General features: G+C 49.5%; 1 long non-coding RNA gene across 1 annotated transcript; it reads right to left on the bottom strand.

The window, feature by feature from the left end:
* Window positions 1-8,284: 8,284 nt before the first annotated feature.
* Window positions 8,285-13,101, bottom strand: LOC118145108 (uncharacterized). Its single transcript, XR_004730279.3, has 4 exons — window positions 12,895-13,101; window positions 11,734-11,923; window positions 9,589-9,813; window positions 8,285-8,439 (listed from the first exon to the last, which is right to left on the bottom strand). It is a non-coding gene; the product is annotated as an uncharacterized LOC118145108 (long non-coding RNA).
* Between the last annotated feature and the right edge of the window lie 1,386 nt (window positions 13,102-14,487).

The raw sequence follows: 14,487 nt of genomic DNA, 5'->3' as shown, positions 1-14,487 counted from the left end.
GTACATGCCTCAGGGTAAGCTCAAAACCCTCCCACACAACCCCAGGCTGTGCACTCCCTGTCTCACACCTCTGTGTCTGCTTACAACAAACACCCTGAGCCCAGAGCACCTCTCACTTCCTTTACTGTCTTCCTGCTGGGTTGTGAGGTGGCCTCAAATTAATGTCGGTTCCAGGCACCCCAAGCTCCTGTGATCTTGGTAAATGGTAGTTTAGTAAACGTTGAGTAAGCAGCAGTGAGTAGGGCTCATCCCCATTGTTCCATTTCATAGGACACTGTTTTCCTTTCTAATCCCCTACTCTGACACTCATCCATCCTTCAAGGCTCAAAACACACTTGATCCCTACTGGGAACAACCCCCATTATTGGTTGGTTCTCAGACTACCCTAGTGCCTAGAACAGTGATCAACAGAGAGCAAGTACTTAATAAGAGTTTGTTGGCCCTGAAGTGAGCATCCTCAGGGAGAGGCAGAGATCAAGCGAGGATGCCTGGCAAAGTGCAGCCCCTCGTAACAGCTCCTTGCATGTGCAGAGGGAGGGCATAACCGGGTCAGCTCTGGTGGCAGGAGGTGGGAGCTCTTGGGGGCAACTAGGGGGTGCTCTGACCACTACTGGGTGCTGTGTTCTCATTCCTGCAAGGATGGGAGGGCTCAGTCTCAGATGGGTGGCAGGAATGGAGCAATGAATGCTCAGACACAGCTCCTCTTCTGGAGCTTACACTCTGGTGTGCAGGCCACAGGGATGCAGATATAGCGACAAAATAATCTGGTCCCCAAATTGCTCCTTATCCCAGTGACCATCCCAGCCATCCTCTGCTCTGTGCCCACCCATATGACCCAGAACTTTCATGCCTACCTCCATTCCCTGAATAGGCAGTTTCCTCTCCTTCTGATGTCCCCTCAGCCCTGGAAAGCTCCTACTTTACCCCATGCTCCAGCTCACAAAGCTTCCTCTGACTCCCCAAAGTTCATTGCTGCCCACCCCATGCACTCCTGTTATACACAGCTCTGCTACGCACATCAGCCTGTGCCAGTGTGAGTCTGCCTTTATCTAGACCAGACTTCTCAGACCATGGACTGGGTCTTAGTTATCTCAGCATCTCCCAAGCTTGGCCCTGCCTGTGGGTACCACGTATCCAAAAAATGGCTGCTGGAACAAAACAGAAGCCAGTCAAGTGGACATTAAGGTTATTCGTGGAGAAGGTCTAACATGTGAAAGGCCCTGTGCAGTGGCTCACACCTGTAATTCCAGCACTTTAAGAGGCCAAGGAGGGCAGATCATTTGAGGTCAGGAGTTCAAGACCAGCCTGGCTAACATGGCAAAACCCCATCTCTACTAAAAGTACAAAAATTAGCCGGTGTGATGGTGCACACCTGTAATCCCAGCTACTCGGGAGGCTCGGACAGGAGAATCGCTTGAACCAAGGAAGTGGAGCTTCCCCCATTGATGGCACCACAGCACTTCACACTCCAGCCTGGGAGACAGAGTGAGATTACATCTAAAAAGAAAAAAAACTTTGGCTGGCTGGGCACAGTGGCTCATGCCTGTAGTCCTAGCACTTTGGGAGGCTGAAGTGGCTGGATCACAAGGTCAGGAATTCGAGACCGGCCTGTACAATGCGGTGAAACCCCATATCTACTAAAAATACAAAAATTAGCAGGGCATGGTGGCACATGCCTGTAATCCCAGCTACTCAGGAGGCTGAGGCAGGAGAATCCCTTCAATTCAGGAAGCAGAGGTTGTGGTGAGCCGAGATCGTGCCTCTGCACTCCAGCTTGGGTGACAGAACGAGACTCCGTCTCAAAAAAAAAAAAAAAAAAAAAACGGTGAGTAAAGGTCTCCAAGAGATTCTTGCACACACATGTACATAGCATTATTCACAATAGCTAAAACCTAGAATCAACCTAAGTGCCTATCAACAGATGAATGGATAAGCAAAATGGAGTACACGCTATCTACACAGTGGAATACTATTCAGCCTTAAAAGAATGTTCTAACATATGCTACAACGCAGGTGAACCTGGAGGACGTATCATTATGCTAAGTGAAATAAGCCAGCCACAACAAGGCAAATATGATTCCACTTACCTCAAATGTTCAGAGTAGTCAAAATCAGAGACAGGATGATTGTTGCTAGGGAAAGGGAAATACAGAATTATTGCTTAATGGGCACAGAGTTTCAGTTTTGTAAAAGGAACAGGCTCAGGAGATGGATGGTGTTGATGGTTGCATAACAATGTGAATGCACTTACTGCCACTAAACCATATACTTTAAACTGGTTAAGAGTAAATTTTACATTGTATTTTACCACAATAAAAAAAATTGGAAAAAGATGAGCAGATGGGTGTGGGTGTTCCAAGCACAACGAAATCACACTGAGCAGAAGCTGGGCAGTGGAGATCCCAGGTTTTGTTTGAGATCCACAAGCTGCTCAGTTTGTAAGCAGTGAGGGGCAAGCGGGGAGTTTGGGAAGTACGTGGAATTTAAGCAGGGGAAAGGAGTGATCTAAACTTTAAAGTGGGCAGATGGCCGGGTGCGGTGGCTCATGCTGTAATCCCAGCAATTTGTGAGGCCAAGGTGGGCGAATCACCTAAGACCAGTCTGGCCAACATGGTGAAACCCCGTCTCTACTAAAAATACAAAAATTAGGCATGGTGGCACAGGACTGTAGTCCCAGCTATTCTGGAGTCTGAGGCAGGAGAATCACTTGAACCCGGGAGGTGGAGTTTCAGTGAGCGGAGATTGCGCCACTGCACTGCAGCCTGGGCAACACAGCAAGACTCGGTTTCAAAAAAAAGAGTGGGCAGATAAGCAGGCTACATCACCAGCATCACCAGAAGTCAGAGCACAAGGAGAGGGACAGAGGGAGGGAAGCAACACCAAGTAAATTAGGCGAGGGAACCTGTGTGAAGCGCACAGATCTCTGGTGAAGGCTAGTCAGAGGTTGCACACTGGCAGCCTGCAATCATGCTTTGACTCAAATTGTGGCTTAATTTGTTTAATTAGTTGCCAGCATTTAAAGAGAAGGCCTCATTGACAAAAAAATTCACATTGCTAGCTTCTTGTGAAAACTCCTGGGACCTGGCAATCCAGGCAGAGTTCAGGGTCCTCTTTTTTTTTTTTGGAGACAGAGTCTTGTGCTGTTGCCCAGGCTGGAGTGTAGTGGTGCAATCTCGGCTCACTGCAACCTCCGCCTCCCGGGTTCAAGCAATTCTCCTGCCTCAGCCTCCGCAGTAGCTGGGATTACAGGCGCCACCACCATGCCTGGCTAATTTTTGTATTTTTAGTAGAGACAGGGTTTCACCATGTTGGTCAGAGTGGTCTCAAACTCCTGGCCTCGTGATCTGCCCGCCTCGGCCTCCCAAGGTGCTGGGATTACAGGCGTCAGCCACTGCGCCCAGCCCAGGGTCCTCTTTAGCTGGGCAGGCACTAACCCATTCACAGTGCCCCCGAACCCCCTGCAGGATTAGGTGCTTGCCTGGGACCTCTAGGCATTTGCCTCTGGAACCCCCAGCGTTTTATCCCTTATGACCCATCTTACCTTCCCTATATTGGGTAGTTGTCTCCAAAATTTATTGGTCCCAACAGTTCAAGTAAACACAAAATCTGGGTTGTTTCTCCCAAACCCATCCCTGCCCACTTAAATAAACAGCCCTGAGTGAGGACTGGTTTGCCCTATTGCATAAGACCACTCCCTTCCCCACCCAACCACAGCAGGACTAAAGCCTGGGAAGGTGCTTTTAAGCTCCCCGGGGGAGAGAATGCTGTCAATAGCTCCACCTGGAAGCCCCAAACCCGGAAGCCCGGGAGTTTCCTAAGCCTTCCCACATGCTCTCTGAGGGTCCCCACCTGCAGTGGCTCCTGGGGAGGGGGCGGGGGATTGTATCAGAGAAGCCCAGAACCAGGAAAACTGACTGGGGAAGAAATAGAGACACCCATTGTGGTGGAGTTGCTTTTTTTTTTTTGGTTTTTCAAGGATATATGTTTAGAAAAAAAAAAAATAGAAAAGGATATTAACCCAAATGACCATAGTGTTATCTCTCACTGGTAACATTACAGATGATTTTTGTGTTCTTTTTGTCAACTTGCATTTTCTATTTTCTACAATGAATATCTATTGCTTTAAAAAAAATCTATTGCTTTCATAAGTATTCATATATATATATATATTTTTTTTTTTTAGATGGATTTCGCTCTTGTTGCCCAGGCTGGAGTGCAATGGGACGATCTCGGATCACTGCAACATCCACCCCCTGGGGTTCAAGCTATTCTCCAGCCTCAGCCTCCCAAGTAGCTGGGACTACAAGTGCCCACCACCAGAGCCTGGCTAATTTTTGTATTTTTAGTAGAGATGGGGGTTTCATCACATTGGCCGGGCTGGTCTCGAACTCCTGACTTCAGGTGATCCACCTGCCTTGGCCTCCCAAAGTGCTGGGATTACAGGCATGAGCCACCTTGCTCGGCCTCAGATATATTTAAGAAAGAAAGAAATCACCAAAACATGAAGCTCTGAGATGGGGTGAGACAATGATGGAGAAGGAGACAAAGCTTCTGGAGATGTGGAGGGGGGGAAAGCCACTTCAGACTCCGGTGGCAATGCCACCAACAGAAACAGGGATGGGGCAGTTTCATGGGAATCAGACAGAAGACGAGGGGCTGCCCAGCACCAGATGGAGACTGGCTTTATTGATTTTGTCATTGGTTATTTAGCCTTTGTTTGCTTATGTCTTGCCTTACAGGGTAAGAACTAAAGACAGCTTAAAAGGGTCTATAAATTATGAAATAACCTGGGTAAAAGTAGAAAAAATTTTTTCCTTTTCTTCTTTTCCTTCTTCTACATGGATCATAGGAAACCAGAATTTTTTTTTTTGAGTCGGAGTTTCACTCCTGTTGCGCCGACTGGAGTGCAATGGCGCAATCACAGCTCACAGCAACCTCCTCCTCCTGGGTTGAAGTAATTCTCCTGCCTCAGCCTCCTGAGTAGCTGGGATTACAGGTATGTACTACCACCACGCCTGGCTAATTTTGTATATTTAGTAGAGACAGGGTTTCTCCATGTTGATCAGGCTGGTCTCAAACTCCCAACCTCAGGTGATCTGCCCACCTTGGCCTCCCAAAGTGCTGGGATTACAAGAGTGAGCCACCATTCCCGGGAAGAATTTTTTTTTAAAAGCAAGATGGAACATAAGAGAGGGCCAGAAGCAAGGCAGAAACACATACGTGTTCCAGTCTTTGGGCCCTGCCGGCAGCTCTGGCTGCCCATACATCCTGGGGAGACTCCACAGGCTCCATAACTGAGGAGCCTGGGCTCTTAGATTAGGGAGTGAGCCATGTAAGGCTGAAGCAAAAGAGTCAGGGAGATTACTGTGAGAGAGAAACAGAGGACAGGATCAGCGGGCAGTCGGGAGGAGGAGGGCAGAAGGTAAGGATGTAGGAAAGGGGGCCTGCAGAAGGCAGGGAAGCCAGGGCTTTTGAACCCTGCCAGGCTGGGGATGAGGAGGCCCTGGCCATCTCAGACAATGAGCAAGGTGGAAGTCTGATCCGGGCAGGAGCAGGCAGCTCAGGCAGAGAATTGAACCAGGAGGCAAAGGTTACAGTGAGCCGAGATCGCGCCACTGCATTCCAGCCTGGGTGACAGAGTGAGACTCCGTCTCAACAACAACAGCAACAATAACAAAAAAAACATTCTCCTGCCTCAGCTTCTCGAGTAGCGAGGACTACAGGTGCCCGCCACCATGTCCAGCTAATTTTTGTATTTTTATAGAGACAAAAATACATGTTGGCCAGGCTGGTCTGGAACTCCTGACCTCAAGTGATCCACCTGCCTTGGCCTCTCAAAGTGCTGGGATTACAGGTGTGAGCTGCTGCACACAGTCTACATGATGCACTTTGTGACTAGTTTACGACCTTAGGTTAACCAGGCTGACCATGGAGTTAGTCTGTGGCCCCCAAAGAGGAGCCCATAGGTCTATGAAGAATAAAGGAGCTGGACTAGATGTCAAGATCCTTTCTATCCCCAATCCATGGCCTCCAATTACAGCCTCTAGGAGGGCCTCTGAGTATAGAGCGGATGGAGGCTACCATAGCTGAGAGGTTGAGGGCCAGAGAGGGGCAGTGACTGGCCCAAGGTCACACACTCAGTGGCTAGGGACATAGCCAGGTCAGGAGGTCAGCATTCCAGAGCCTCAAACCCTGTGGCTCTGCAAGTCTCATCTGCTCCAGACACCAGGCTCTTAGCTTCAGTTTCTGTCATTTCTCTGGAAGTGGGACAAAGAAGCCACAAGCCAAGAAGCTGTCAGGGCTGGTCCTAAGCCCCAGGAGGCTGGGAACCAAAGGTCCACACCCATGTAAAGACGGGTCAGCACTGATACCTCTTACTTGGCTCTTGATAGCTCCCTCCACATTAGTTCCCGGCTATTATCTTGCTTATTCCAGCAGATCCGCTGGGAGCCAGGGAGGAGCAGAGAGTATCAGTTCCACTTCACAACCAGGAGGAACTCAGATGAGGATGAAGGCGGTAATTTGCTAAAGCCACCCAGCAAGTCAGGATGGGGCTGGAACAAGAGTCTGAGTCTCTGAGGCCCTGTGAGAGAGAGGGTGGTCAGCCGAGCTCACAGCCTGTTTGCTGGGGGAGGCAAGGGGAGCAGAGGTAGATATATGTACACAGTCTCAGGAATCGAGGGGCCACTGTTTCACAAGGAGAGGGCTCTCACTGCCCCTGGAGAGACACCTGCAGGGACAGGCTCTGCTTACTGGCTCGGGGCTCTGAGGGAAGACAGGGCAGAAGCAGTGGAACCGGCCACAGGGAACACAGGTCTGAGGGGAGAAATGATCATGCGTCAGGGGTCCCTGGGTGGGGTCTGTGCTGCTTTTCTGAATCTCCAGGTTACCCCAAGGAAACCTTATGCCCACCCTTGGACCCAAAAATGCCCCTCCTGCCCCCTCACTGCTAAGAAGCCAGGGATTTGTCTGGATACCAGGTGGGGAGAGGGACACTGGCACAGGTGAGGGTCAAGGAGACATGGAGCTGGTGACATTGACTGAGTCTGCCTTCCAGAGAGGTTACGGGTATGGTGACCATAAACCCAGGTTATTGATAGAGCTCCTGTTCAGTTACTAAATCATCTGACAGTGAATTCCATGGTCATCCCATTATGGGATCAACACTTTAAGCCTCTGTTCATGGAGAAAGTCTACATTGCAGTAGGAGGGCAGACCTCTTCAGTGCTGACACCCGTCCTGTCTCCAGCTCCCTCATTCCCCCATCTAGGACAACCTAGTGAGCCACCGAAACCGTGCTTCCCACTGTTGCCCTCTAAGGGAACCATTTCCGGGGAGCAGAACCCCATATGGGACACTGGAAAGAGGCCTGGACCCAGTATCAGGAAACCTGGGACCAAGACCCAGCCCTGCCTTAATGTTGGTCATGTTGCTTTATCTGAAAACTGGTGCTAATAAAAGCCGTCCGGCTGGGCATGGTGACTCACACTTATAATCCCAACACTTTGGGAGTCTCGGGCGGGCAGATCACTTGAGCTCATGAGTTCGAGACCAGCCCAGGCAACATAGTGAAACCCTGTCTCTACAAAAACTACAAAAATTAACTGGGCCTGATGGTGCATGCCTGTAGTCCCAGGTACTCGGAGCTGAGGTGAGAGAATCCCCTGAGCTCAGGAAGTCAAGGCTGCAGTATCACACCACTGCACTCCAGCCTGTGCATCAGAGTGAGACCCTGTCTCAAAAACAAAACAAAGAAGCTGGGTGTGGTGGCTCACGCCTGTAATCCCAGCACTTTGGGAAGCCGAGACAGGTGGATCACCTGTGGTTGGGAATTTGAGACGAGCCTGACCAACGTGGAGAAACCCGTCTCTACTACAAATACAAAAATTAGCCAGGCATGGTGGGGCATGCCTGTAATCCCAGCGACTTGGGAGGCTGAGACAGGAGAATTGCTTGAACCCAGGAGGCAGAGGTTGTAGTGAGCTGAGATTGCGCCATTGCACTCCAGCCTGGGCCACAGAGCGAGACTCTGTCTCGAAAAAGAAAAAAAAAGCTGCCGTCTGGCATCTTGGAGTTGAGTTGTAAGGATGTATTAGAGTGGAGGATGTGAGGTGGCCGCTGCATTGCTGCATAAAGGAGCCCAGGAATTACTCCCTGCTGTTGCCACAGGGTGACTAATGTGGCCCCTTGGCTGGGTTCCGCTCACTGGGGATCTGGCCCAGGCCCAAGGAGGGCGCTGGGAACAGGGTTTCCTGGCAGCTGAGACACAGTGGGCAGGTCTGACCTGTGAGAACCGCAGTTACTGCCTGAGGCCTGGGCTGGTTACAGAAGGGGCTGGTGCTTCTGACGCAGTCTGCTCTCGGTCTCATTCTCTGTAGTTCGTTCCCAGGAGAATGGGGAGCTCAGGGACGGTGCGTCACCTCTGCCCTGGGCACCACTCTGCTCCCAGGGAGAAAGCAAGGACACAGCTCTTTCAGGTGTGCACACACTCACATTCACACCAGCCCAGTCCCAGCATACACACCCAGCACAAACATGTACAAAGACAGAGAGATCCACACAGAGATGAAGTACACGCAGATGCAGACACACCACCCCAAGAAACGAAAACCACCGTGACCAATAGAGGTATACACAGACGCAGACACACTGCCCCCAAAAATGAAGCCCAACCCAGATGTACACACACAGGCATAGATAAACATATATGGTTGTGTATAATAAATGCTTCTTTTTTTTTTTTTGAGACAGAATCTTGCTCTGTCGCCCAGGCTGGAGTGCAGTGGCATGATCTCGGCTCACTGCAACCTCCAACTCCCGGGTTCAGGTGATTCTCCTGCGTCAGCCTCCCAAGTAGCTGAGATTACAGGCATGCACCACCACGCCCAGCTAATTTTTATATTTTTAGTAGAGACGGGGTTTCACCATATTGGTCATGCTGGTCTTGAACTCCTGACCTCAGGTGATCCAGCTGCCTCAGGCTCCCAAAGTGCTAGAATTACAGGTGTGAGCCACCTGAGCCTGGCCTTATAATACACATTTTTTTTTTTTTTTTGAGTCAGAGTTTTGCTCCTGTTGCCCCAGCTGGAGTGCAATGGCACGATCTCAGGTCACAGCAACCTCCACCTCCCAGGTTCAAGTGATTCTCCTGCCTCAGCCTCCCAAGTAGCTGAGATTTCAGGCATGTGCCACCATGCCCAGCTAATTTTTTGTACTTTTAGTAGAGATGGGGTCTCTCCATGTTGGTCAAGCTGGTCTCAAACTCCCAACCTCAGGTGATCCACCCACCTTGGCCTTTCAAACTGCTGGGATTACATCTGTAATCAAAGTGCTCACAGATTACAGATGTGAGCCACTATGCCTGGCCTATAATACACACTTCTAATGACACATGTGACATGGATACACAAGCATATACTCATCTTGAGCAAAGGTACACACTGTATTTACAGACATAGAGACACAGACTTGCATATTTATGAAATTACTGTATTTATAGTTTTTGCACAAAGACAACACCCACTTTAAATATACAAGAACAAAACCAGGGACACAGGGAAAGGTACGTGAACAAAAATATATACATACCTTGTCATCATTTAGCATTTATTGAACACCCCACAATCAGCTACTCATGCTCCAACAGAAAGAGACCTCCACACAGAGTCACAGACACAGGAATCCAAGCATCCTCATAAGTTCCACTCAGGATTATACGGAGGCCCAGTCTCCAAGCCAAAGATGAAGAACTTTTTTCTTCTGTAGTCAATGAGCAGTGGTGGAAGAAACAATGAATTGTAGATGTAGTGTCATCTATAACGGAGAAAAAAGGTTAAAGGTAAACAACCTACGTGCCCCTAGATGGGTATCTAGTTAAAGGTATTCAGGTCAGAGTGGAACAGTAAGGAAACACACATACAGTTACAGCCTCATGGTCAGAGTATATAACATGAAAAGACAGTTAAATTTTTAAATTAAAGGAAATTGTATATACAGCATGATCACAAAAAAATGTTTAAAGAAATATATATATAGGGCTGGGAGTGGTGGCTCATGCCTGTAATCCCAGCACTTTGGGAGGCTGAGATGGGTGGGTCACCTAAGGTTGAGTTCAAGATCAGCCTGGCCGACATGGAGAAACCCTACCTCTAGTAAAAATACAAAAATTAGCTGGACATGGTGGTGCACACCTGTAATCCCAGCTACTCAGGAGGCTGAGGCAGGAGAATCATTTGAACCAGGGAGGCAGAGGTTGCAGCGAGCTGAGATCATGCCATTCATTGCACTCCAGCCTGGGTGAGAGAGCAAAACTCTGTCTCAAAAAAAAAAAAAAAAACGAAAGAAAGAAAAAGAAATATACATAGAAGAAAAGATTGAAAGGAATTACACCCAAATATTATTATTGATTGCCTTTGGGAGTTAAGACTTTAGAATAGGTTTTAAGATTTTTTAAATCTTTTTTTTTTTTTTTTGAGACAGTTTTGCTGTTGTTACCCAGGCTGGAGTGCAATGGCACGATCTCGGCTCACTGCAACCTCCGCCTTCTGGGTTCAAGCAATTCTCCTGCCTCAGCCTCCGGAATAGCTGGGATTACAGGCGCGCACCAACATGCCCAGCTAATTTTTGTATTTTTAGTAGAGAGGGGGTTTCACCTTGTTGACCAGGATGGTCTCGATCTCTTGACCTCGTGATCCACTCGCCTCAGCCTCCCAAACTGCTGGGATTATAGGCGTGAGCCACCGCGCCCGGCCTTTTAAATCTTCTAAATCTTTGAATTTTCTAATTTTTCTGAGTATTTATTATGGAAAAAAAATATTTAAAAAACAATCCAGCCAGGTGAAGTGGCTCACACCTGTAATCCCAGCAGTTTGGGAGGCTGAGGCAGGAGGATCACTTGAGCTCAGGAATTCAAGACTAATCTAAACAGCATAGCTACACCCCATCCCTACAAAAAAAAAATTGTTGAATTATGTATGTACCTAATAGTAGTGCACGTCTATAGTTCTTGCTACTTGGGAGACTGAGGCAAAAGCATTGCTTTTTTTTTTTTTTAATCATTCATTCATTCATTTATTCGTTCAGCCAGCCAGCAAATATTTCTTTAGCAGTTATGGTGCATTCCAGGCCCTGGTCTCTGTGTGGGAGACGCCAGCAAAGACCCTTCCACTTCAGTTCGGGAGGACCCGCAATCCATGAGGCTATGAGCCTGATGTGGGCGTCAGGTCCCTCTAAGGAAAATAAGGCAGGGTAACAGGATGGAGACTTCAGGTGTTGCTGCTCATGTAGGGCCTGAAGGGAGGGAGGGGTGGCCACCACGGGATCCCCAGAACTCTGCACTCCTGGAGAGACACAGGAGGTTGGAGGGGAAGGAGCAACAGGGAGGGGCAGGTGGGGTTGGCTCGGGAGGCCCCTGGCCCCGTGACGAGCCTCAGACTGCAGCTGGCTGAGTTGAGATCTGTTGAGGGTTCGGAACACGGCCTCGATGGGTCTCAACTCAGGTGTTACAGAATCACATTGGCTGGTGTGTTAGAACTGACTCGTGTGGTAGGCCAGGTGCCAGCGGGAAGGTGTATTCTAGGCTACTGTGATGAACCAGGTGACAGAGGGTGGCACCAGGGCTTTGTGTTCCTTCCTAGACAGGGATCCTTGGGAGGTGTGGGTTTGTCCATCTCATTCATTGCGCCCTGTCTGAGAAAGAGCAGCCCCTGACCCACAGCAATCCTCTTTCAGTACCTGAGCAGGACGCCTCCTCGGCCGGAAGGGGTGGGGAGATGTCGGGCAAGCCACTGGCATGGTGTCCTCTGGTCCCCAAAGTGCTGTGCTTGCTGGCTCCTGTAGCACTGGGCGACATCCTAGGCTCTCCACCTCCATCACTCCCCACAATGCTGGTGACCCTGTTACCTCCATTTCATAGATGAGGAAACTGAGGCACGGAGAATTGCGGTCACATGCTGAAGGCTACAAGGTAAGTTTTAAGCCGGGCACCAACCCACATCGCAGCCTGAGTACCAGGCTGCAGTAAGCCATGTTCACACCACTGCACTCCAGGCTGGGTGACAGTGCAAGACCCTGTCTCAAAAAAATGGAAAACCGCTGGGTGCCACGGCACATGCCTGCAATCCCAGCACTTTGGGAAGTCGAGGTGGGTGGATCACTTGAGGTCAGGAGTTAGAGACCAGCCTGACCAACATGGTGAAACCCTGTCTCTGCTAAAAATACAAAACTCAGCCAGGTGTGGCGGCACATGCTTGTAATCCCAGCCACTTGGAAGACTGAGGTAGGGGAATCCTTTGAACCCGGGAGGCGGAGGTTGCAGTGAGCAGAGATCATGCCAGTGTACTCCAGCCTGGGCAATAGAGCAAGACTCCATTGCAAAAAAAACCCCCAAAAAACAAAAAATTAGCTGGGTGTGGTGGTGGACACTTGTAATCCCAGGTACTTGGAAGGCTGAGGCAGGAGAATCACTTAAACCCAGGAGCTGGAGGTTGCAGTGAGCCAAGATTGTGCCACTGTACTCCAGCCTGGGTGACAGACTGAGACTCCACTTTTGAAAAAAATCAGCTAAGGGTTACACAGACATTAAAGGCAATTTACATTAATAAGGACATATGTAAGAATGCATATGTAAGAAACGTATAATTTTATCCAATTAATATAATAAATATTCCTTTAAATATAGATTTAAAAGAGCAGAGAGAAGGGAAAAGAGGCCAAGGAAACAGAGACAGAGAGATACAAATGAAAAAACTATCACAGAAAAGTAGACACCGTATTCTGGAGAAAAACAGACAGAACCAGAGAGAACCAGTGGATCTGGAAGCAGAGGTGAATCCTTCTTGCTCTGCACAGACTTGGGCCCAGAGTCTTAGAGATCCTTTCTGGAAAGCCACTGACCTTAGGCTCAGTCTTCAGGCTCCAAATCTGGAGCTGAACTTGATCCTCACAGTCTCCTCCAGGGCTTTTTATTCCTAAGCATTTCGGGGTCAACAGCAAACATTGCCTGAGTCCCAGCCCTTTTGGGAGCAATAGGGACTTAAATGAGGCTTTCCCTCTCTCTCTTCATTTAGCTGGAAAGATGCAGCCAGAACGCTGAGCATCCTCAGTGCGCCAAGGGAGCAGTGACGACACGGATACAGGGAAGCGTCATTTCTGGAGGAGGGAGGTATTGAAAGCTGGTTATCCTGAGGAGAAACAGGGCTTCTGGGAGGTGGCAGGGGGCATTTTCCAAACTAAGGGATTTGGCAAAAGCCAAGACTGGGAGGCCGAGTCAGGAGATAGCGGGGGATTACTGGGGCAAACCGGCCTAGTCCAGGGTGCTGTCAGATTTCAGAGGGCTTCGAATGCTGAAATGAGGAGCTGCAAGTTCATCATCAACAGTGAGAGCCAGTAACAGTCTTGAGTCTTGAGTTGGGGTGTGCCAGAGTAGAGGCAGCAGCACAGGACAGATCGGAATGGGGAGCCGCAGTGGCAGGGACGTTAGGGTGTGGGTGACAGAGGTCCCGACCAGACTTGGAGAGCCAGTGAGAGGAGGCATGGTGACCGAGGTTTCTATTTGGGTGACATGGATATACTGGTACCACAAGGGAGAATTAGGGAAGAAGTTGGAGGTGGAGGCGGGGGGTGGTCCAAGGATAACCTGATTAGGCTTCCTCCCCTACCCCAAGGCACCTCCAAGGCCCCTCAGAACAAATTTAGGAACCTCAAAGCCAGTCTGAGTCCTGAGTACTTCATATTTCAAATGAAGACTGAGGCATTGAGAAGGGAAATGATTTGCCTAAGGTCATGGTTGGTGTCAGAGTCTGAACCTGAACCCAGGTCTCTGCCCCTGAGGGGAATGTGTCAGGCTGGGTTGAGGTAACAACAGGCCATGCTACTGGGGTGTGAGACCCTCAGCAACTCCACCTGAGGGGGCAAGGGGACAAAAGGAGCTCCAGGTGGCTGGGAGCTCTGGGGACAGGCCCTGGTGGGGCAGGAAGCGGACAGTCTTGGCTAAAACTAAACTTGGGGATTAACTGAGGTTTCACTTGGCTAGGATTCCTGTCTCTCAGCCATGCGCTTTCACACACACATACACACACAGAGCTAGAACACACACACACACACACACACACACACAGCTGTAGCTTCCTACAGAGGGAGCTGGGCCCAGAGGTGGGCTGGACCAGGGCATGAGAGTTCACCTGACCCAGCAGCTGCCTAGCAGGTGTGCCAGGTGTGCCTTAGAAATTCCTCTCCCAGAGTAACACATACCCCTGTACCCAACTCTAGTGCCAAGTGCTCTTACAGTCACTGGATGATACATATCACTGAAGCTATTACCTTTTCTGTCTGGCTCTCAGTCTCCTTATGGTAAAGTAAGTTTTCATTTTCTTTCATTTTCCCCCTGGGTGCCCTTCAGAGTTCCTTCAAGCTCCAAGACGAGGGAATGTTCTCCGGATCCCTGCTCCTCTCCAAGTCCTCTCCCAATGAACCTGCACTTGCACAGGA

This window comes from Callithrix jacchus, chromosome 8 (assembly GCF_049354715.1).
Source record: "Callithrix jacchus isolate 240 chromosome 8, calJac240_pri, whole genome shotgun sequence".
NCBI lineage: Eukaryota > Metazoa > Chordata > Mammalia > Primates > Cebidae > Callithrix > Callithrix jacchus.
The sequence above is the reverse complement of the archived record's forward strand: the minus strand, read 5'-3'. Positions and strand labels throughout refer to the sequence as shown.